Consider the following 24,229-nt stretch of genomic DNA (forward strand, 5'->3'; position numbering starts at 1 on the left):
ATAACCTTTGTCTTCCATTGCCCGACTGGCAGCCGGCCAAACTGACAGGCTATCCGGCTGTAGCTCGCCAAAACCAGCTGCAAGAGGCCGCAGCCAGGGACCCTTGGGGATGTTTCCTGGCATTCTTAATCATGGAGCAGGTTGGCGGGGGGTGGGAGTGGGAGGGGATGGGAGTTGGATCGAACTGTGGGGCAGGCTACAGATCAAGGCGTGATGGGATGGGAAAGGTCATTCATTGTGGCAGGAGCTAGAGAGAGGGTTGAGATTGGCAGAGGGGAGGCTGAAGGCTACCTTGAGGGGTTGGGAGTGGCACTCCTCCTTCTCCTGGTCCACAGGGAGTACTGCAAAAGGCAATTACCAACTGGAGCCAAACAACGCCTGCGTTTGTTTCATTGCTGGGTTTTCCGAGCCCTAGAAAATCCAGCCGCCAGTGGTGAAATTTAAATCAGTCACCCAATTGTATGGTGGGAGATTGATTTAAATTGGGAGACTGATTTAAATATGTTAATGAAGTGTGCAGCATCTCTAAGATGGGACACTTACATGCTGTGAAATCCATGGGCCTCCTCCTACCCATCATTGGGAGTGAGAGGATTAACATCAAGCTATCATATAACCATTCAAACAATGTTTTACAAAGGTACACAGGATACTGGTGTAAAAGTCCAATTGTCAACAGATTGATATTGATAGTTCTATATTTAATATTGGCATATTTATTTCCCCATTTGTTTGTCAAGGATCAAGGTAATCAAGGATCTATGTTAACTAGTAACATTTACATACATACTGATTGTCAGTTGATCACAATTTCCAACTATTTCATGGGGTGGGGGTTTGGTATCATTTATACTACAGTGATAATATTAACTTCAATTCAGTTCAGACACAGAGCGCTTGATTTTCAAATTGAGGTCAGGAACCTCATGTCAGATAATTTCCGGATCCCGCCCCCACGCCACAGCTGTGTCGCTTGAAATGTAAATAATTGGGTCAGTGGCGAGCTCGGCGTCCAATTAGTGGTACTGAGTGTAACCAGAAGGTGTGAGCGTTAAAAGTGGACAGCAGGTATGATGGGGCCAGTCACTGTCTTGCAGAAGCGAACAGGAAGCACCCGAGAGGGCCATCAGCCTCACCGAGCACAAAAGTGGTCAAATGGAAAGTAAAGTGCATGATTTGATGCAAGATCTAATGAAATTAGGGCGGCACAGTGATGCAATGGTTAGCACCGCAGCCTCACAGCTCCAGCGACCTGGGTTCAATTCTGGGTACTGCCTGTGTGGATTTTGTAAGTTCTCCCTGTGTCTGCGTGGGTTTTCCCCTGGTGCTCCGGTTTCCTCCCACAGCCAAAAGACTTGCAGGTGATAGGTAAATTGGCCGTTGTAAATTGCCCCTAGTGTAGGTAGGTGATAGGGAATATGGGATTACTGTAGGGTTAGTATAAATGGGTGGTTGTTGGTCGGCACAGACTCGGTGGGTCGAAGGGCCTGTTTCAGTGCTGTATCTCTAAATAAAAAAAATAAAATAAATAAATTGTTCAGCATAAAAAAAACCTATCCTTCTGCCCACTTTGAACCCTACAACTGCACACTAATGTGCACCTTTGACCACCGGTCCATCAGGCAGTGGTCTGCACGGAATGTCCTCAAGGCCCTACGGGAAAAGGAGACGGTGGATCCTGTCGGATGGTTCCCCGAGCAGACCGTCAAAGTCATTTGGCAGAATGCCTCATCACCAGAACTTTCAAACAAGCACCAAGACGTAGCTTGGCTGGTGGTGAGAAGGGCCCTCCCCGTCAGATCCTTCATGCACACCCGAAGTCTCGCCCCCTCCGCACAATGCCCCCGCGGGGTCTGTGGTGGGGAAGAGACGGTCGCCCACCTCCTCCTAGAATGTGTCTTTGCAAAGCAGGTGTGGAAAGAGATGCAGTGGTTTTTGTCGAGGTTCATCCCAAGCAGTTCTGCAACACAGGAGTCTGTACTCTACGGGCTGTTCCCAGGGACGCACACCGAGACAAACATCAACTGCTGCTGGAGGACTATCAATTCGATGAAATACGCCCTTTGGTCTGCCCGAAACTTTCTGGTCTTCCAGTGCAAACAGTTGTCCACCACCGAATGTTGCAGACTGGCACATTCCAAGGTCCAGGACTACGTGCTGAGGGACGCACTAAAGCTTGGGCCCGCCGCAGCAAAGGCTCAATGGGGAAAGACCACACTGTAAGGTCCCCCCACCAAGCTGAACTGAGGGGCTGGATCCATGGGAAACCCCTCGAACTGTATCGTGAACATTTTCATTTGCTGTAAATATAAAACTGTAATTGGCATGACAATTGTGAAATGGAAGGGTTGTGAAGAAACTCATGATAGTATTGAAGGAAACTGATCTCCCTTGCAATGTTTGTATTTTTTGGTGCTGTTTGAAACTGTTTGGCAATGTAATTTTTACAGATTTTTATGAATAAAGTATATTTTGGAAATAAAAAAAAACTAATGTGCACCAGACAGTTTGGGTTCGGCGATTTGAACTTTGAAAATTACCTTCTCATCCCCCACCCCCGGTCCGTTAACAAGCTCCTCAAGGAGCTTAATGGGCCATTAATTGGAGATGAGTGGGTTCCGCACTTCCCACATCCCACTCTCCCTTTGAAAATTGCCTCACGTTCCGGAGGCGGCGGGATCCCGCACCCGTTACGAGGCTAGTGGAAATTGAAAATACAGGCCAGGAAGTGAATTCCTGTCCAGTTCAGACACATTTCTGGCCTGAAAAGTTACATTAACCAACAGGGCCGGTGTGACATGTTTTGTTGTTTTCTATGTTACAAGGAATATTAATACTAAAGCATAACAATTTGATTTTTTTTTTGCTAAAATGGGATTGGAAAATAAGTACTTAAGGCATATTTTGCAAACTTATTTTACTTCTACATCTGTGCAGTCTGCACCTAAGCATGAACTATCTCCCATAAACCTCATCAATCTTCATGTGTCCCAGCAGATGACACCACAGATGCTTCTATTCCTACCAGAAAGAATGTTTTAAATAAAATAGCGTAATGATCAAATGTTATGTATCACATGCTCAACATAATTCTAGGCTAATAAACATTACCAAACCACATAGGCGTTGATTTGTATTGACTGAAGTGCAGCTGCTGTTTGATCTTACCGAATCTTTCATTGCAGCAGCTTTTTCGGGAGCAGAGTGCGAGCGAGTGAGCAGCTGGGAAGGTCAGTTTGAAAGTAAACTTAATTTCCTTTTGTTTTCGGCGGAGGCCAGGGGGCTGCTGGGTAAGTAAAACACTATATATTTGGGCGGTTTCTGAACCCGAGACACCACACTTGTAGTGTCTCCCACCTGCCCTCCTCCTCTAACCAAAAAAAAAGGACTCGGTGAGGTGTTTATAAGGTAAGGCTTTTTCTATTTCTCTGGTTTTATCGTGATTGGTAAAAACTTTTCGTTCCTTTTTCATTTAACTAAGTTAAGCTTAAGATTAAAAATGGCAGGAGATCTCAGACCCGTGTCATGCTCCTCTTGCTCAATGTGGGAGTTCAGGGACATGGCTGATGTCCCTGACTCCTTCACGTGCAGGAAGTGTGTCCAACTGCAGCTCTTGTTAGACCGCATGACGGCCCTCGAGCTGCGGATGGACTCACTTTGGAGCATGCGCGATGCTGAGGAGGTCGTGGATAGCACGTTTAGTGAATTGGTCACACCGCAGATTAGGATTGCTGAGGGAGAAAGGGAATGGGTGACCAAAAGGCAGAGAAAGAGCAGGAAGGCAGCGCAGGAGTCCCCTGCGGTCACCTCCCTCCAAAGCAAGTATACCGTTTTGGATACTGTTGAGGGAGATAGCTCACCAGGGGAAGGCAGCAGTAGCCAGGTCCATGGCACCGTGGCTGGCTCTGCTGTTCAGAAGGGCGGGAAAAAGAGTGGAAGGGCTATAGTCGTAGGGGATTCGATTGTAAGGGGAGTAGATAGGCGGTTCTTTGGTCGAAAACGAGGCTCCCGAATGGTATGTTGCCTCCCAGGTGCACGGGTCAGGGATGTCTCAGATCGGCTGCAGAACATTCTAAAGGGGGAGGGTGAACAGCCAGTTGTCGTTGTGCACATAGGCACCAATGATATAGGTAAAAAACGGGATGAGGTCCTACAAGCAGAGTTTAGGGAGTTAGGAGCCAAGTTAAAAAGTAGGACCTCAGAGGTAGTAATCTCAGGATTGCTACCAGTGCCACGTGATAGTCAGAGTAAAAATGAAAGAATAGTCAGGATGAATGCGTGGCTTGAGAGATGGTGCAGGAAGGAGGGGTTCAGATTTTTGGGACATTGGGACCGGTTCTGGGGGAGGTGGGACTATTACAAATTGGACGGTCTACACCTGGGCCGGACTGGAACCAATGTCCTTGGGGGTGCTTTTGCTAACGCTATTGGGGAGGGTTTAAACTAATGTGGCAGGGGGATGGGAACCAATTGAGGAGGTCAGTTGACAGTAAGGAGGTAGTAACAAAAGCCTGTAAGGAACTAGATAATGAAGTCAGTGTGACTAAGGGGAAGAGCAGGCAGGGAGCAGATGATGAATGTAAAGGGACTGGTGGTCTGAGGTGCATTTGTTTTAATGCAAGAAGTGTAGTAGGTAAGGCAGATGAACTTAGGGCTTGGATTAGTACCTGGGAGTATGATGTTATTGCTATTACTGAGACTTGGTTGAGGGAAGGGCATGATTGGCAACTAAATATCCCAGGATATCGATGCTTCAGGCCGGATAGAGAGGGAGGTAAAAGGGGTGGAGGAGTTGCATTACTGGTCAAAGAGGATATCACAGCTGTGCTGAAGGAGGGCACTATGGAGGACTCGAGCAGTGAGGCAATATGGACAGAACTCAGAAATAGGAAGGGTGCGGTAACAATGTTGGGGCTGTACTACAGGCCTCCCAACAGCGAGCGTGAGATAGAAGTACAAATATGTAAACAGATTATGGAAAGATGTAGGAGCAACAGGGTGGTGGTGATAGGAGATTTTAATTTTCCCAACATTGACTGGGATTCACTTAGTGTTAGAGGTCTAGATGGAGCAGAATTTGTAAGGAGCATCCAGGAGGGTTTTCTAGAGCAGTATGTAAATAGTCCAACTCGGGAAGGGGCCATACTGGACCTGGTGTTGGGGAATGAGCCCGGCCAGGTGTTTGAAGTTTCAGTAGGGGACTACTTTGGGAATAGTGATCACAATTCCGTAAGCTTTAAAATACTCATGGACAAAGACGAGAGTGGTCCTAAAGGAAGAGTGCTAAATTGGGGGAAGGCCAACGATACCAAAATTCGGCAGGAGCTGGGAAATGTAGATTGGGAGCAGCTGTTTGAAGGTAAATCCACATGTGATATGTGGGAGGCTTTTAAAGAGAGGTTGATTAGCGTGCAGGAGAGACATGTTCCTGTGAAAATGAGGGATAGAAATGGCAAGATTAGGGAACCATGGATGACAGGTGAAATTGTGAGACTAGCTAAGAGGAAAAAGGAAGCATACATAAGGTCTAGGCGGCTGATGAAAGACGAAGCTTTGAAAGAATATCGGGAATGTAGGACCAATCTGAAACGAGGAATTAAGAGGGCTAAAAGGGGTCATGAAATATCTTTAGCAAACAGGGGTTAAAGAAAATCCCAAAGCCTTTTATTCATATATAAGGAGAAAGAGGGTATCTAGAGAAAGGATTGGCCCACTAAAGGACAAAGGAGGAATGTTATGCTTGGACTCAGAGAAAATGGGTGAGATTCTAAACGAGTACTTTGCATCGGTATTCACCGAGGAGAAGGACATGACGGATGTTGAGGTTAGGAACAGATGTTTGATTACACTAGGTCAAGTCGGCATAAGGAGGGAGGAAGTGTTGGGTATTCTAAAGGGCATTAAGGTGGACAAGTCCCCAGGTCCGGATGGGATCTATCCCAGGTTACTGAGGGAAGCGAGAGAGGAAATAGCTGGGGCCTTAACAGATATCTTTGCAGCATCCTTAAACACGGGTGAGGTCCCGGAGGACTGGAGAATTGCTAATGTTGTCCCCTTGTTTAAGAAGGGTAGCAGGGATAATCCAGGTAATTATAGACCGGTGAGCCTGACGTCAGTGGTAGGGAAGCTGCTGGAGAAGATACTGAGGGATAGGATCTATTCCCATTTGGAAGCAAATGGGCTTATCAGTGATAGGCAACATGGTTTTGTGCAGGGAAGGTCATGTCTTCCCAACTTCATAGAATTCTTTGAGGAAGTGACAAAGTTGATTGATGAGGGAAGGGCTGTCGATGTCATATACATGGACTTCAGTAAGGCGTTTGATAAGGTTCCCCATGGCAGGCTGATGGAGAAAGTGAAGGCGCATGGGGTCCAAGGTGTACTAGCTAGATGGATAAAGAACTGGCTGGGCAACAGGAGACAGAGAGTAGCAGTAGAAGGGAGTTTTTCAAAATGGAGACGTGTGACCAGTGGTGTTCCACAGGGATCCGTGCTGGGACCACTGTTGTTTGTGATATACATTAATGATTTGGAGGAAAGTATAGGTGGACTGATTAGCAAGTTTGCAGACGACACTAAGATTGGTGGAGTAGCAGATAGTGAAGGGGACTGTCAGAGAATACAGCAGAATATAGATAGATTGGAGAGTTGGGCAGAGAAATGGCAGATGGAGTTCAATCAGGGCAAATGCGAGGTGATGCATTTTGGAAGATCCAATTCAAGAGTGAACTATACAGTAAATGGAAAAGTCCTGGGGAAAATTGATGTCCAGAGAGATTTGGGTGTTCAGGTCCACTGTTCCCTGAAGGTGGCAACGCAGGTAAATAGAGTGGTCAAGAAGGCATACGGCATGCTTTCCTTCATCGGACGGGGTATTGAGTACAAGAGTTGGCAGGTCATGTTACAGTTGTATAGGACTTTGGTTCGGCCACATTTGGAATACTGCGTGCAGTTCTGGTCGCCACATTACCAAAAGGATGTAGATGCTTTGGAGAGGGTGCAGAGGAGGTTCACCAGGATGTTGCCTGGTATGGAGGGCGCTAGCTATGAAGAGAGGTTGAGTAGATTAGGATTATTTTCATTAGAAAGACGGAGGTTGAGGGGGGACCTGATTGAGGTGTACAAAATCATGAGAGGTATAGACAGGGTGGATAGCAAGAGGCTTTTTCCCAGAGTGGGGAAAATTACTAGAGGACACGAGTTCAAAGTGAAAGGGGAAAAGTTTAGGGAGGATATGCGTGGAAAGTTCTTTACGCAGAGGGTGGTGGGTGCCTGGAACGCGTTGCCAGCGGAGGTGGTAGATGCGGGCACGATGGCATCTTTTAAGATGTATCTAGACAGATACATGAATGGGCAGGAAGAACAGAGATACAGAACCTTAGAAAATAGGCGACATGTTTAGATAGAGGATCTGGATCGGCGCAGGCTTGGAGGGCCGAAGGGCCTGTTCCTGTGCTGTAATTATCTTTGTTCTTTTGTTCTTTGAGCCAGAAATAGACAAGAACTACTCACTCCTTGAATGCTTAACCACAGACTGAATCTGCAAATTAAAAACTCCTGGGAAACACCTGAAACTTTGGCTCATACCTGAAAATTGATTTTAAAATGTACATGGGAATTTAGGGACATAAGTCCACTGCATTAAATCCATTAATCAACTTAAATTTATAGTTTGTTCATTATTTATAACCACATAAATATTCCTTTGTTTTTAGAAATAACACAGCAGTATCACACCTCTGCTTCTGATCTTCAGTATTAACTAAATCAGTCACAGTACAGAATGTTTTCAGGTTTGCATAACTCTATGTTTTAGGGGTTGATTATATGCCCAAAATTCCACTGGGGAAGTAGCTCCTCCTAAGTCCCTGTCCCCAGCTAAAAAAGAGCAATAGCATTTGGTATATTTTCATTTTCAGTGATTGGTAATCCTATGGAGCTCATCGTCTGCTTTTATAGAACTCGTCTCTGCTTTCACCTCTCACCCACTGCTCACAACGGGACTTTTCATCAGCTTCTCCATTTGCCAGATCATTCTACCATTTCCACCAGCTACAATGTCATCCCACCAACAGGCAAATCTTCCCTTCCTCTTTCCTCTTCCCTTTTGTATTGTGACTGTTCCCTCTGTGTTATTCTTGTTCACCCTTCAACTACCCCAACCTCCAACTGCCCTTCCCTTGGCACCTTGTTGTGCAACTGCAAGAGATGCAACACCTGTCAATTTAAATTTTTTTTGTATTTTTTATGAGATGTGAGCATTGCTGACCAGGCCGGCAATTTTTGCCCATCCCTAATTGCCCTTAAGAAGGTGGTGGTGAGCCACCCATCACTCATCTACTCATCATTGTTTCTAACACTTCTACCATGTGAGATAATAATTTATGTGTACCTCCTCCAATCTAATATAGGGTATTCACTGCTAATGATGTGGTGTTTTCTATACTGAGCTCAAAAGCAAATTAGGTGACTCTCCGATATATCTGTTCTAGCTATTCTGAGCTAGCTCATTTTATCCCCAGCTATCCATTTTCACTCTGAAGCCTCTGTCTTTTGCCTCCTACATTGGTTCAGCAATACTCAATGTAATTTACAGGAATAGAATTCTATCGTGCATTCTGCAGGCTGACCATTGATTATAGTAACGTCAGGTCTTGTATTCTCCATTTTCTTGACAGTAGTGGGTGGCGATGTTGTAGAGTGGATGGTCGGAGTACAAGGAAAGTAAAGGTAGATTGCTGCTTTGGGCAAATACTCTTTACCAGGACACAATGCTGAAAGTACAGTACATTGATGATTATGATCTATTCTACTTATGATGCTTTTATCACTCATGGCTCACTAAAATAGATCAAATTGCCATGCTGGTTTCATTCTGATTATGGTAACAATTATTATGCCATGACTGCTCAAGACAAAGCCCCCTGTCAAAATATATGTTTCTGATTGCAGTGGGAGTCAGTTCAGTCCCGTCACTCCGCAGGTCACATAACATATATCTTTAGGCTTTCCCAAATCAAAGAAAGCCACGGCTGAGTTGAATAAACTAGTAACCCCCAATTGAGGTGAGCCAAACCAGGTATCTTTAGATATTAACAAATTACCTCTTTATTAGAAAGAAATCTACAATCTTAAACACTACTAAGATCAACCAATATCTAAAGACCTTATAACTTATTTAAAAATCTTACTCCCGCATTCGCAAACATATACCCAAACTATTGGAAGTTTGGTGTTTAATTAGCTATCCAGAAAAAAATAGAATAACAATTAAGTTTTTGCAGATTTACACTCCTGCCAAAATGGAATCTTCCCAATGTAGAAATGATCCAAGATTGCTTGAAGTCTTCGCAGTTGTCCAATGGGGAAAGAAAAAGGTTCTTCAACAGGAGGACAGTCAGTAGTCTATTTCAGTGGTTGAAGTGTTGCTCTTCTTCTCCAGCAATGAACACAACAATAATTTGCTACCACTTTCAAAAGAATCAAGCTGGCTTGACTTTTCAGAATTTTGAAAGAGAATAACAAATAGGGTTTAAATAGACTGAGGGGAGAGCTCTCCTGTTTCCTTCACGTGCCAGAACAGTCTGTCTCTCAACTGTATCTGCAAAGCCAGGTTCAAAAATCAAAATGCAACGTTGTATGTCCTGTTCTCTGTCTCTGAATGGTTGTATCCAGGGCAACAAAGATGCACCTACAGGTAACTCCTGAAGCTAGCTAGTTCTCCCTCTCTGTATGGTTGTATCCAGGGCAACCAAGATGCACTTTCACTTGGTAACTCCTTAAAGAAGTACTGATCTTTTGTTGCCTTAAAAGCATACTGCATTATTTCCCCCCAAAAAACAGGATCATGACACAATTATTTGGAAATGCCCTCCACATGCCAATTAAAGTAGCCCATATCCTCTACTGGGAGAAACACAAGACAATGCCATTCTTTTTTTATAATAAAAACAAGAAATTCTGGAACCACTTAGCAGGCCTAGCAGCATCTGTTCTTTGTTTGATTGTCTTAATTAATCTTTCTTTCCTCCTTCTGAAGACCTTAACAGTGTCCTGACTGACACAGGAAATTCTCTACACCTTATTCAAATGGTCATTATTCTTGTGTGAGACTTATCAGTAAGTCCCAACAAGCTTTTTGATCTGGGGGCATTGCAGCCCACCTCAATCTATTGCATACAATATCCACACAGCAGCAATCATGAGTGGAAACCTGGTCAACTTTCCCCTTCTGAACCATGTGATGCTCAGAGTAATTATTGTGATGCTGCTATTGCCCAGCTAAGATCAGCTAGCTCAGCAAAGATTAGGAATTGAATCTTGGGTCTTGGTTATTCAACTCAACTACTCACTGAATAAACTTCTGAGCCATTGGGAAATGCAATAGGGCAATGACCTTTAAATACATTTCTTGACTTCAGTCTTTTCATGTCACCAGAGTTCTAGCTATATGACTCCCAACCCATTGAAAAAAAATCTCCAGAAGCAGTGAGTTATTTTCCCTTTTGGCAACATCAGACAGTCCTCCATACTCTCCCAAATTGAAGTCAAATTTTCAAAGTTTTGTATATTGTAAAAGCTTGCATCATTATTTTGGGAGAAAATTTCTGTTCTCAGTTAATTCCATCACTTTTTCAACCACCAGTGAAACTTTTCATCCTTCAACAGATCTGAATCTTTCATACACAACATAGATACCCACAAAGCATAGCTAACATATCCCAATGGGCTCAGGATGATGTTCCAGAACCCGAAGAAACAATGGTCAAAGAGTCTGCATATCCTTTTGAGAAATTAAAGATAACCTTTCTATGCACTCTTCCACAGTATTTGTGACCCTGGTGCCTGTTTCCAATTGGTACCATTTTCCAGGACATTTTATCTTAATATATTGATCTGTTTTGGTATCAAGAATTGCTCTGCAATGACTGAGATCAACCAAAAACCCAGGATTGACCCAACTGAGCCAAGTTTCTTTGTAAAGTGCAACTAATGGGAGATTTTATTTATTCATTGGAAAAGTATTTGCAATCATTTCAGAAAGCTTTACAAGCTAACAATTAAGTTCTATCGAAACTGGAGTCAATGGGAATCAGGGGGAAAACTCTCCGTTGGTTGGAGTCGTACCGAGCGCAAAGGAAGATGGTTGTGGTTGTTGGAGGTCAATCACCTCAGCTCCAGGACATCACTGCAGGAGTTCCTCAGGGTAGTATCTTAGGCCCCATCATCTTCAGCTGCTTCATCAATGACCTTCCTTCAAACATAAGGTCAGAAGTGTGGATGGTCGCTGATTACACAATGTTCAGCTCCATTTGCGACTCCTCAGATACTGAAGACGACCGTGTAGAAAAGCAACAAGACCTTAACAATATCCAGGTTTGGCTGATAAGTGGCAAGTAACATTCAAGCCACACGGGTGCCAGGTAATGACCATTTCCCTTGACATTCAATGGCATTACGATCACTGAAACCCCTGCTTTCAACATCCTGGGCATTACCAATGACCAGAAAATGAAGTGGAGTAGCAATATAAATACCATGGCTGCAAGAGCAGGTCAGAGGCTAGGAATCAGGCAATGAGTAATTCACCTCCTGACTCCCTAAAGCCTGTCCACCATCTACAAGGCACAAGTCAGGAGTGTGATGGAATACTCTCCACTTACCTGGATGAGTGCAGCTTCAGCAACACTCAAGAAACTCGACACCATCCAGGACAAAGCAGCCTGCTTGATTGACACCCCATCCACAAACATTCACTCCCTCCACCACCAATGCACAGTGGCAGCAGTGTGTACCACCTACAAGATGCACTGCAGCAACACACCAAGGCTCCTTAGACAGCACCTTCCAAACCCCTGACCTCTACCACCTAGAAGCACAGGGGCAGCAGATGCATGGGAACACCACCACCTGCAAGTTCCCCTCCAAGCTACACACCATCCTGACTTGTAACTATATCGCTGTTCCTTCACTGTCGCTGAGTCAAAATCCTGGAACTCCCTTTCTAACAGCACTGTGAGTGTACCTACCCGACATGGACTGCAGCGGTTCAAGAAGGCAGCTCACCACCACCTTCTCAGGGGCAATTAAGGGTGGGCAATAAATACTATCCTGGCCAGCGATGCTTGCATCCCATGAATGAAAAAGAAAAAAAGAAACACAGATAGAAAGTTTATTCTCTGTCCGTCTGTAATCAAATTGAAATTTGCTGAGAGCATCCTGGTACCACGTGTATTTGTAACTGATTAGTAATTTACACCTTTTCCACTCAACTGTCGAAATTTACATTTCACTGGATGAAAAGGGTTAAAGTCTTTGAATGCTTGGCTGTGGTGTTTCTCACACGGGTCTCTTAGAATCTTATGCAATGTCAAAAACAGATCTTTGATCAGCACAACATACACTCGATGTCAGGAGCAACTTTAACTATGTACAGACATACTAAGTATTCCTGGAATCTCCTCTCTATGCAAGCAGAGTTGCGAGTCAAATAGTTATCATGACCTTGTAATGGTGTACTGTACTAAAACAAAAGCGTTTGTTGTGTATATAGCGCTTCTGTTTATTAAGTTGGAAAACTGTTAAAGCTGGGAATGAATAAAGATTTAATTTCTCTCCATAGTAAGTACATAGCATTAGGATGTGAGCTGAACCTAAATCCCAGATTTTAATAATCCAAAGTCCACTCAAGACTTGAATACTACTTCCATAACTGGGGAGGCTTCCCTAGCAACTCTTTCAGATAAACGTAAACACTTCATCTAATAAACAATCCTTGACTCATCTTTAGCCTCCAACTGTCACAATCTTTCTTGTCTTAATCAGTTTACCATGTTCATTCATCTCTAAACTTACCTCTCTTATTCCTCCTAACGTCTAAAAATGCAGTCCTACTCGATCATTCTTCTCCCTGTGTTGAAATCAATCTTTGTGGCACCATCTCCTATTCTAACTCCTTCTTTCTTAAGATCTCAGAGCAGTGGGACTAAAATCCTTCCTTCACCATTCACATGAATTTTTAAATCTCAAGGTTTGTGTTATCTAACCAGCTCATTGCTGATTTATCTTGTCTTCTTTCTTACTCTTTCAACATTGCTGGTGCCTTGCACTAGGAGCTTTGACACCAATACAAATGAAGGCCACAATTTAGTCAGTATTTTAAGAAAAACACAATTGGATGAAATCAGAGTCAGATTGGCCTGTTCCTTTAAAAAGTGGTCCTGTACAAATATGGAAAAGAAGCTTCGCTGCTTTGCCTCTTCTGTGTATCTGGGGTGCAAGTTTGAAAATTCTGGGAATCATTTTGCAGACTGCTGTGACTTCTTATGGTTGAATGGAAGTTAATTTACAGCAGAGATCCCTTTACTGTTCGTAAATTGTGTGCAACTTCGTGCAGAGTTGCAAGCCAGGTATTTTATCAATGATTTTCCTGGTTTGAAGTAGAGAAGTCACCTGTGGATCTTGGTACTAACTTTTCACCCTGTGAGGGAGAATTTAATGTTGCAATTAATTCCAGGACTGTTTCTATTTGAAGTGCTTCTGCAATGTCCTGCTTGCGTTGGAATTTTCCCTGTTCACATTGCAGGATAATGTTAGCATCATATGGAAACATTAAAGTGATCATGCACAGTTATTGAAGAGGCATGAATGTAATCTTATATTCCTGACTGTAGACCCAGTTACAGTGTCAGGTGAAGGCCCGTACAAACCAGAAATGCAAAAACTACAGTTGTTACCTGACAGCCAAGAGAAGCACTGAAGCTGCCTCTTGAACTGCTATTCCTTACCACCAGAGCCATTAGGGCCACACCGCTTATATTATAGTACTGGGCTGAAGTGAGGAATACCAACAGCAGCGCTTTAATATAAAATAAATACATCATACTTCTTGCTGCCTTACCTCAATGACATCATTGGAAATCAACTTGAGTCAAGACTGATAACACCAGCACTGATCTATCCATGTGGGTTAACATTGATGGTGAATATATGGAACGTGACAATACTGTAACCTTGAATTCATGAAATGCAACATCCTGGAGCCAAGCCTGTGTCCTACCCCTCTGTAGCACAGTGCAATCAGATAATCAGATTTGCCTTGATCTAACAGAATGGCAGAACAGATTGATGGGCTAAATGGCCTTCTCCTGTTCCTTTATTCCAATGTTTACTGGAACATTAGTTTGTGGTGCCACCTTAATGAACTCTTTATCACAAAATCTTACTTGTTATCACCAAATATTAGTGTTTTGGGAGCAGTGTGATTTCAGATCACAAGTTTGTTTGACGACAGGAAAACAGCCAGCTCCAAATTGCAGATAGCTGTCAGCTCAATTGGAATTTGTTACACGTATGACACTTAACCAGACTTGGAATTAAAAGCTGATCTAACAAAAAGAAGGTGACACATTCTGTGGCTCTCTGAATGCATGGTAGTAACTTGACACTTGGCAAAAGCATACTGTAATTCTGAGACTGTTTCTATAATTGAACTTCCAAACCTACATTAATAAAATCATTTATGTACTGTAAGAGATTCAATACTTTGTAACTGAAAACACCAGTTTGACCTGTCAGATATATTTCACTGTTCATTCTGGGTTAAAATAGCACACTAGTGTTAAGAATTCTGTTATTCCAAGGTTGTTGTTTCACTACTCATGAAATGTCATTTCATTGCGTTACACTGTCAACAACGTTCCCCTGTTTTTGCCAGCCTTTGCTAAATGCTAAAACTCTCTGATGGTCATGACTTCAGCTATTTGAGGGCATCATCGAGGCTGACACTTCAGTGTAGTACTGAGGGATTGCTGCATTGTCAGAGGTGCCATGTTTTGGATGAAACATAAACTGAGACCCTATATGCCCTCTCAGCTCGACACAATAAAATCCCATTGTTCTATTGAAGAAAAGAGCAAGGGAGTTCTCCCGGTCCGGGCCAATATTTACTCCTCGATCAACAGCATTAAGTCTGGTCCTTTTGGGCGGTGGCAGCGAGAGGATATAGGGCGGGTCTGTGAGGGAGCTAACCAGTCCGTGGGTTCAGAGCTGACCGACAGCGTTCTAAAGAAAATCAAGTATGACGTCAGTGGGAAGCAGGTAAGTGATAGTGTGTATCTTTCCATTTCTTCCCTTTTTTTCCCCTTTTTTACTTTTTTTTCTCAAGTCAGGTTATTCATTTGTGGTAGCAAGTAGTATGGGTTTATTTTTCATACCAATGTTTATTATCGAATAGATAGAGGAATGGCAGAGCTGCTCCGACCTCTGGAGTGCACATCCTGCGCTATGCGGGAGCTCCAGGATGTTATTCATGTCCTGGATAACCACGTGTGCAGGAAGTGCCATCAATTGCAGCAGCTTGAGCTCTGGGTTTCAGAACTTGAGCAGCAGATGACGTCACTGTGGTGCATCCGTGTGGTTGAGAGCTTTGTTTATCGATGTGGTCACCCCGCAGATTAAGATTATGCAGGGAGAGAGAGAATAGGTGACCTCCAGAAAGTCAGGTAGAAACAGAAAGGTAGTGCAGGAGTCTCCTGAGTGCAGCCCACTCTCCAACCAGTATTCAGTTCTAACTACTGATAAGAGTAATGGTTCATCAGGGGAGTGCAGGCAGAGCCAAGTCCATGGCACCACGGGTGATTCATCTGTACAGGAGGAATACCAGGAAGACTGCAAGAGCAATAGTGATAGGTAATTTGATAATTAGGGGATGGGACACGTGTTTCTGTGGCCGCACATGTGAATCCAGAATGGTGTGTTGCGTCCCTGGTACCAGGGTCAAGGATGTCACTGAGCGGCTGCGGAGCACCCTGAGGGGGGAAGGTGAACAGCCAGCAGTCGTGGTCCATATTGGTAAAAGCAACATAGGCAAAAAGAAGGATGTGGTCCTGCAGTCAAAATTTAGGGAACTAGGTAGGAAATTAGCAAGCAGGACTTCAAAAGTAGTAATCTACGGATTGGTCCCAGTACCATGCACAAGTGAGCATAAAAATAGGAGGATAAGACTGGAAAGATGGTGCAGGAGGGAGGGCTTTAGATTCTTGGGACATTGGGACCGGCTCTGGGGAGATGGGACCTGTACAGGCTGGATGGGTTGCACCTAAATAGAGCCCAGACTGAGTTCCTTGCAGGGCGATTTGCCAGTGCTATTGGGGAGGGTTTAAATTAACTTGGAAGGGGGCTGGGAACCAGAAGGAAATATCAGAGAGGAATATCAAGGTGCACAGAATACTGGGAGAGATAGATAGCACTAGAGTAGGGAATAGTAAGTTATTAGGTGGTGTCAGAGTAAGGCAGAAAGAAATAAAGTCTAAGTCAGGGTTAATGTGCATGTATGTGACTGCACGGAGTGTGGTTTATATGACTGGTGAATTACAGGTGCAGATTGACATGTGGAAATGGGATGTTGTGGCTATAACAGAGACCTGGCTTAAAGAAGGGCAGGACTGGGTGTTAAATATTCCTGGATACAAGGTATATAGGAAATGAAGAAAAGGGGAAGGAGTGGCGGTATTGATTTAAGGAGAACATTACAGTGTTGGTGAGAGAGGATATCCCAGAGGGGTCAAGGACAGAATCTATTTGGCTAGACCTGAGGAACAAAGAAGATGCAATTACATTGATCGGTGTAGTCCATAGGCCACAAACTAGTGGAAAGGATGTAGAGGAAGAAATTTGGAAGGAAATTACAGAGAGGTTGCAAGAATTATAGAGTAATAATGGGGGACTTTAATTATCTGAATATAGTCTGGGATAGTAGCAATGTAAAGGGCAGAGTTCCTAGAGTGTGTTCAGGAAAGTTTTCTACAGCAGTATTTTTCCAGTCCAACAAGAGGGGAGGCCCTATTGGACCTGCTTCGTGGGAATGAGGTGGGCCAAGTGGATCAAATATCAGTAGGAGAACATTTAGGGGACAGTGACCATAAATCATAAGGTTTAGATTGGCTACAGAAAAGGACAAAGAAGAATATAGAGTAAGAATAATTAATGGGGCGGGGGGTGGGGGGGGGGGGGGGGGGGGGGAAGCCAAATTCAAATGGGTAAGAATGAATCTGAGCTGAACAAATTGGAATCAAAGGTTGGCAGAAAAAACAATAGCTGAAGCATGGGCTACTTTCAAAAAAGAGATAGCTTGGGCACAGTCAAGGTACATGCCCTCAAAGGGTAAAGGTAGGACAAACAAATCCAGAGCTCCCTGAATGACAAAAGAGATAGAAATTAAGATGATGAAGAAAAAATGTGCTTATGAAAGATGTCAGGCTGATAATACAATGGAGAACCAGGCTGAATAAAGAAGGTTCAAAAGGAAAGTGAAAAAGAAAATAAGAGAAGCAAAGAGGGTGTATGAAACGAAACTGATTGCTAACATAAAAGGGAACCTGAAAGTCTTCTATATACATATAATAGTAAAAAGGTGGTAAAAGGGCTGATTTAGGGACCAAAAAGGGGATTTACACATGGAGGCAGGGGGAATTGCTGAAGTGCTAATGAGTACTTTGCATCTGTAATTACTAATGAAGAAGATCCTACCCAGGCCATAGTGAAAGAGGAGGTAATTAATGCACTAGAAAGATTTAAAATTGGTAAGTAAGAGGTATTAGATAGGCTGTCTATACTTAAAGTTGATAAAACACCAGGACCAGATGAAATGCAAGACGGATACTAAAGGAGGTGAAAGTGGAAATTGTGAAAGCACTGACCATAATTTTCTAGTCTTCCTCAGACTTGGGTGGTGCCAGAGGACTGGAGAATTGCAAATGTTATACCCTTATTCAAAAAGGATGTAAAGATAAGCCCAGCAGCTACAGGCCAGCCCAGTGGTGGGGAAAATTCTAGAAACAATAATTCAGGAAAAAATTAATAGGCACATGGACAAATTCAGGTTAATTAAGGAAAGCCAGCATGGATGTGTCAAGGAAAAATCATGTTTAACTAATTTGCTGGAGTTTTTTGATGAGGTAACAGAAAGGGTCAATGAGGGCAATCCTGTTGATGTGGACTTCCAGAAGGTGTTTGATACTGTGCCACCCAACAGATTTGTGAGCAAAGTTACATCTCATGGAATAAAAAGGACAGTAGCAACATGGATATGAAATTGGCTCTGTGACAGGAAACAGAAAGTAGTGATTTATCCATGTTTTTCGGGCTGGAGGAAGATTTGTTGTGGAGTTCCTCAGGGGTCAGTGTTGGGACCCTTGCTCTTCCTGATATATATTAATGACTAAACATTTGTGTACGTGGTACAATTTCAAAATTTGCGGATGATATGAAACTTGGAAGCATTGTGAACGATGTAGAACTTCAAAAGGACATCGGCAAGTTGGTGGAATGGGCAGACAAGTGGCAGTTGTTAGCAGTGGTTAGCACCACAGCCTCACAGCTCCAGCGACCCGGGTTCAATTCTGGGTACTGCCTGTGTGGAGTATGCAAGTTCTCCCTGTGTCTGCGTGGGTTTCCTCCGGGTGCTCCAGTTTCCTCCCACATGCCAAAGACTTGCAGGTTGATAGGTTGATAGGCCATTATAAATTGCCCCTAGTATACGTAGGTGGTAGGGGAGTATAGGGACAGGTGAGGATGTGGTAGGAATATGGGATTAGTGTAGGATTAGTATAAATGGGTGGTTAATGGTCAGCACAGACTCGGTGGGCTGAAGGGCCTGTTTCAGTGCTGTATCTCTAAATCAAATCAACTCAAAAGTTCAATGCAGAGAAATCTAATTCATTTTGGTAGGAAGAATATGGAGAGACAATATAAGATGAAGGGTACTACTCCAAAGGGGGCGCAGGAGCAGAGCGACCTGGGTATATATAGAATCATAGAAAGTTTAAGGTACAGAAGGAGGCCATTTGGCCCATCGTGTCTGTGCCAGTTGAAAAATGATCCACCTATTCTAATCCCACCTTCCAGCATTTAGTCCATAGCCCTGCAGATTACGGCACTTGAGGTGCATATCCAGACTTCTTTTGAATGAATTGAGGATTTATGCCTCAACTACCCTTTCAGGCAGTGAGTTCCAGACCCCCACCACCCTCTGGGTGAAAAAGTTTTCCTCATCTACCCTCTACTTTTTCTACCAATCACTTTAAATCTATGCCCCTTAGTCACTGACCTCTCTGCCAAGGTGAATAGGCCCTGCACCTCCACTCTATCCAGGCCCCTCAAAATTTTGTACACTTCAATCAGATCTCCCCTGAGCCTTCTCTGTTGCAAGGAGAACAACCCCAGCCTATCCAATCTTTCCTCATAGCTGCATTTTTCCAGTCCTGGCAAGATCCTCGTAAATCTCCTCTGTACCCTCTCTGGTGCAATTACATCCTTTCAGTAATGAGATGACCAGAACTACACACAGTACTCAAGTTGTGGCCTAACCAATGAGTTATACAGTTCCAGCATAACCTCCCTGCTCTTATATACCTCGGCTAATAAAGGAAAGGATTCCATATGCCTTCTTAACCACCTTATATGTGCATAAGTCATTTAAGGTGGCAGGACAGGTTAGAGAGCGCTTAATAAAGCATACAATATCCTAGGCTTTATTAATAGGGGCATAGAGTACAAGAGCAAGGAGGTTATGTTTAATTTGTGTAAGACACTAGTTCGGATTCAGCTGGAGTATTGGGTCCAGTTCTGGGCGCTGCACTTTAGGAAAGATGTGAATGTGTTGGAAGCAGTTCAGAAAAGAATCATGGGAATGGTTCCGGGGTAAGGAACTTCAGTTATGAAGATAGATTGGAGAAGTTGGGACTGTTTTCCTTGAAGAGAAGGCTGAGAGGTGATTTGGTAGAGGTATTCACAATCATGAGAGGTCTGGACAGAGTTAATAGAGAGAAACTGTTCCCACTCGTGAAAAGATCGAGAACAAGAGGACACAGATTGAAAGTTTTTGGCAAAAGAAGCAAAGGTAACATGAGGAAAAACTTTTTCTCGCAGCGCGTGGTTAAGGTCTGGAATGCACGGCCTGAGAGTGTGGTGGAGGCAGGTTCAATTGAAGCTTCTTCAATTAGACGCTTCTTGAAAAAGGAAGAATGTGCAACGTTACGGAGAGAAGGCAGGAGAATGGTACTAGGTGAATTGCTCATTCAGAGAGCCAATGCAGACACGATGGGCTGAATGGCCTCCTTCTCTGCTGTAATAATTCTGTGGTTCTATCTTATTGCTGTTTGTGGGACCTTGATGTGCGCAATTTGGCTGCTGTGTTTCTCTACATTAAAACAGTAACTATGCCTCAAAAGTACTTAATTGGCTGCAAAGTGCCTTGGAAAATCCTGAAGGATAAAGCATGCTATATAACCATATAAGTTCTTTCTTTAATAAAAGCAAAATACTGCGGATGCTGGAAATCTGAAACAAAAACAAGAAATGCTGGAATCACTCAGCAGATCTGGCAGCATCTGTGGAAAGAGAAGCAGAGTTAACGTTTCGGATCAGCGACCCTTCTTCGGAACTGACAAATATTAGACAAGTCACAGATTATAAACAAGTGAGGTGGGGGTTGGGCAAGAGATAACAAAGGAGAAGGTGCAGATTGGACCAGGCCACATAGCTGACCAAAAGGTCACGGAGCAAAGACAAACAATATGTTAATGGTGTGTTGAAAGACAAAGCATTAGTACAGATTAGGTGTGAATATACTGAATATTGAACAGCAGCAAGTGCAAACCTGACGAAAAACAACCTGAAAAAAACAGTGGGTAAGCAAACTGAACAAACTAAGATGAAATGAAATAAATGCAAAAAAAGATTGTAAAAAATGTAAAAAGGAATGTAAAAAAAAGGAAGAAAAAATAACTAAAAATGACTAAAAATGAAAGTAAAGTAGGGGGCTGTCATGCTCTGAAATTATTGAACTCAATGCTCAGTCCGGCAGGCTGTAGTGTGCCTAATCGGTAGATGAGATGCTGTTCCTCGAGCTTGCGTTGATGTTCACTGGAACACTGCAGCAATCCCAGGACAGAGATGTGAGCATGAGAGCAGGAGGGAGTGTTGAAATGGCAAGCAACCGAAAGCTCAGGGTCCTGCTTGCGGACTGAGCGGAGATGTTCCGCAAAGCGGTCACCCAGTCTGCGCTTGGTCTCCCCAATGTAGAGGAGACCACACTGTGAGCAGCGAATACAGTATACTACATTGAAAGAAGTACAAGTAAATCGCTGCTTCACCTGAAAGGAGTGTTTGGGGCCTGGGATAGTGAGGAGAGAGGAGGTAAATGGGCAGGTATTACACCTCCTGCGATTGCAAGGGAAGGTGCCCTGGGACGGGGACGAGGTGGTGGGGGTAATGGAGGAGTGGACCAGGGTGTCGCGGAGGGAACGATCCCTTCGGAATGCTGACAGGGGAAGGGAGGGGAAGATGCGACTGGTAGTGGCATCACGCTGGAGGTGGCGAAAATGGCGGAGGATGATCCTTTGGATATGGAGGCTGGTGGGATGAAAAGTGAGGACAAGGGGAACCCTGTCACAGTTCTGGGAAGGAGGGGAAGGGGTGTGGGTAGAGGTGCGGGGAATGGGTCGGACACGGTTGAGGGCCCTGTCAACCACAGTGGGGGGAAATCCTCGGTTGAGGAAAAAGGAGGTCATATCAGAAGCACCGTCATGGAAGGTAGCATCATCAGAGCAGATGCGTCGGAGACGGAGAAACTGGGAGAATGGAATGGAGTCCTTACAGGAGGTAGGGTGTGAAGAAGTGTAGTCGAGGTAGCTGTGGGAGTCAGTGGGCTTATAATGGATATTGGTAGACAACCTATCCCCAGAGATGGAGACAGAGAAGTTGAGGAAGGGAAGGGAAGTGTCAGAGATGGACCATGTAAAGGTGAGAGAAGGGTGGAAATTGGAAGCAAAGTTGATGAAGTTTTCTAGTTCGGGGCGGGAGCAGGAAACAGCACCGATACAGTCATCAATGTACCGGAAAAAGAGTTGGGGGAGGGGGCCTGAGTAGGACTGGAACAAAGAATGCTCGACATATCCCACAAAAAGACAGGCATAACTAGGACCCATGCAGGTACCCATAGCGACACCTTTTACTTGAAGGAAATGCATGGAGTTGAAGGAGAAGTTGTTCAATGTGAGAACAAGTTCAGCCAGGTGGAGGAGGGTGTTGGTGGATGGGGACTGATTGGGCCTCTGTTCCAGGAAGAAGCGGAGAGTCCTCAAACCATCAAACCGTGTCCGACCCATTCCCCGCACCTCTACCCTCACCCCTTCCCCTCCTTCCCAGAACCGTGACAGGGTTCCCCTTGTCCTCACTTTTCATCCCACCAGCCTCCATATACAAAGGATCATCCTCCGCCATTTTCGCCACCTCCAGCGTGATGCCACTACCAGTCGCATCTTCCCCTCCCTTCCCCTGTCAGCATTCCGAAGGGATCGTTCCCTCCGCTACACCCTGGTCCATTCCTCCATTACCCCCACCACCTCGTCCCCGTCCCAGGGCACCTTCCCTTGCAATCGCAGGAGGTGTAATACCTGCCCATTTACCTCCTCTCTCCTCACTATCCCAGGCCCCAAACACTCCTTTCAAGTGAAGCAGCGATTTGCTTGTACTTCTTTCAATGTAGTATACTGTATTCGCTGCTCACAGTGTGGTCTCCTCTACATTGGGGAGACCAAGCGCAGACTGGGTGACCGCTTTGCGGAACATCTCCGCTCAGTCCGTAAGCAGGACCCTGAGCTTCCGGTTGCTTGCCATTTCAACACTCCCTCCTGCTCTCATGCTCACATCTCTGTCCTGGGATTGCTGCAGTGTTCCAGTGAACATCAACGCAAGCTCGAGGAACAGCATCTCATCTACCGATTAGGCACACTACAGCCTGCCGGACTGAACATTGAGTTCAATAATTTCAGAGCATGACAGCCCCCCACTTTACTTTCATTTTTAGTAATTTTTAGTTATTTTTTCTTCCTTTTTTTTACATTCCTTTTTACATTTTTTACAATCTTTTTTTGCATTTTATTTCATTTCATCTTAGTTTGTTCAGTTTGCTTACCCACTGTTTTTTTCAGGTTGTTTTTCTTCAGGTTTGCACTTGCTGCTGTTCAATATTCAGTATATTCACACCTAATCTGTACTAATGCTTTGTCTTTCAACACACCATTAACATATTGTTTGCCTTTGCTCCGTGACCTTTTGGTCAGCTATGTGGCCTGGTCCAATCTGCACCTTCTCCTTTGTTATCTCTTGCCCAACCCCCACCTCACTTGTTTATAATCTGTGACTTTTCTAATATTTGTCAGTTCCAAAGAAGGGTCACTGACCCGAAACGTTAACTCTGCTTCTCTTTCCACAGATGCTGCCAGATCTGCTGAGTGAATCCAGCATTTCTTGTTTTTGTTTAAGTTCTTTCTTTCCTACTTTGCATTTTATTACATTATATTATTTTCATTTTGAGTCCTGGGAGTATTGTAACAAGGCAACTTGCTAGCTAAAAGCTGCTAATTTAGATATTAACTAAGCTAGTTATCGACAGCACAGGTTGCTCAGCTGCACCTTTTATGTCCATATGTGTTTGTGACAACTATCATTTGGGAGCTGGAAAACAAGTTTTTTATAAAGTACTTAACTTTTTGCATTACTGTAAGAAAACAATATTCTTACCAGGCATCTCTTTAAAGTTTATTTTTAATTATCACTTTTGGCACCACCGTGGGTATCCTTCAGGCGATGTTAGTTACAGGGAGCATGTGGTTGCATTATAAACTACGGGGGAGGGATGACTTCAGACCAGCCTGAGGGTTGTTCCAGAGTTGGCGAAGCCTGGGAATTCATATTACAAGCTATAAATCTATAGATTGTTTCCAGGGATTGAGGGGTCCAGAACAAGGGGGCATAGATATAAATGTAACAGCATTGTGAGGTTGTGGGATGTACTATAAGTAGAGGCCATGCCGATATGTAAGAATAGGTTAGATAGATGGTTGAAGGAAAGGAGAATAAAGGGACGGCCACTCATGTGGATGATAAACACCAACTTGGTCTGGTCGAGCTGAATGGTCCTTTTCTTTGTGTGTAATTTGCATTTACCTCTATGTCAGGATGATATTATCTGTGGTTACACCCTCTGGCCAGGGAGCATGGAAAGGAACAGGTAGAGGGAAAGAACGCTTATAAGGATTTCATATTGCAGAATATGCGCAGAACGTAACTCTTCATATTAAAAGCATGGAACCTTGGGGACTTGGTGGGCCCCTTCAGCAGAAACTGGCAATTTCTCCATTCTTCTTCCTTCAATTCACTGCTT

This window comes from Heterodontus francisci, chromosome 27, assembly GCF_036365525.1.
Source record: "Heterodontus francisci isolate sHetFra1 chromosome 27, sHetFra1.hap1, whole genome shotgun sequence".
NCBI lineage: Eukaryota > Metazoa > Chordata > Chondrichthyes > Heterodontiformes > Heterodontidae > Heterodontus > Heterodontus francisci.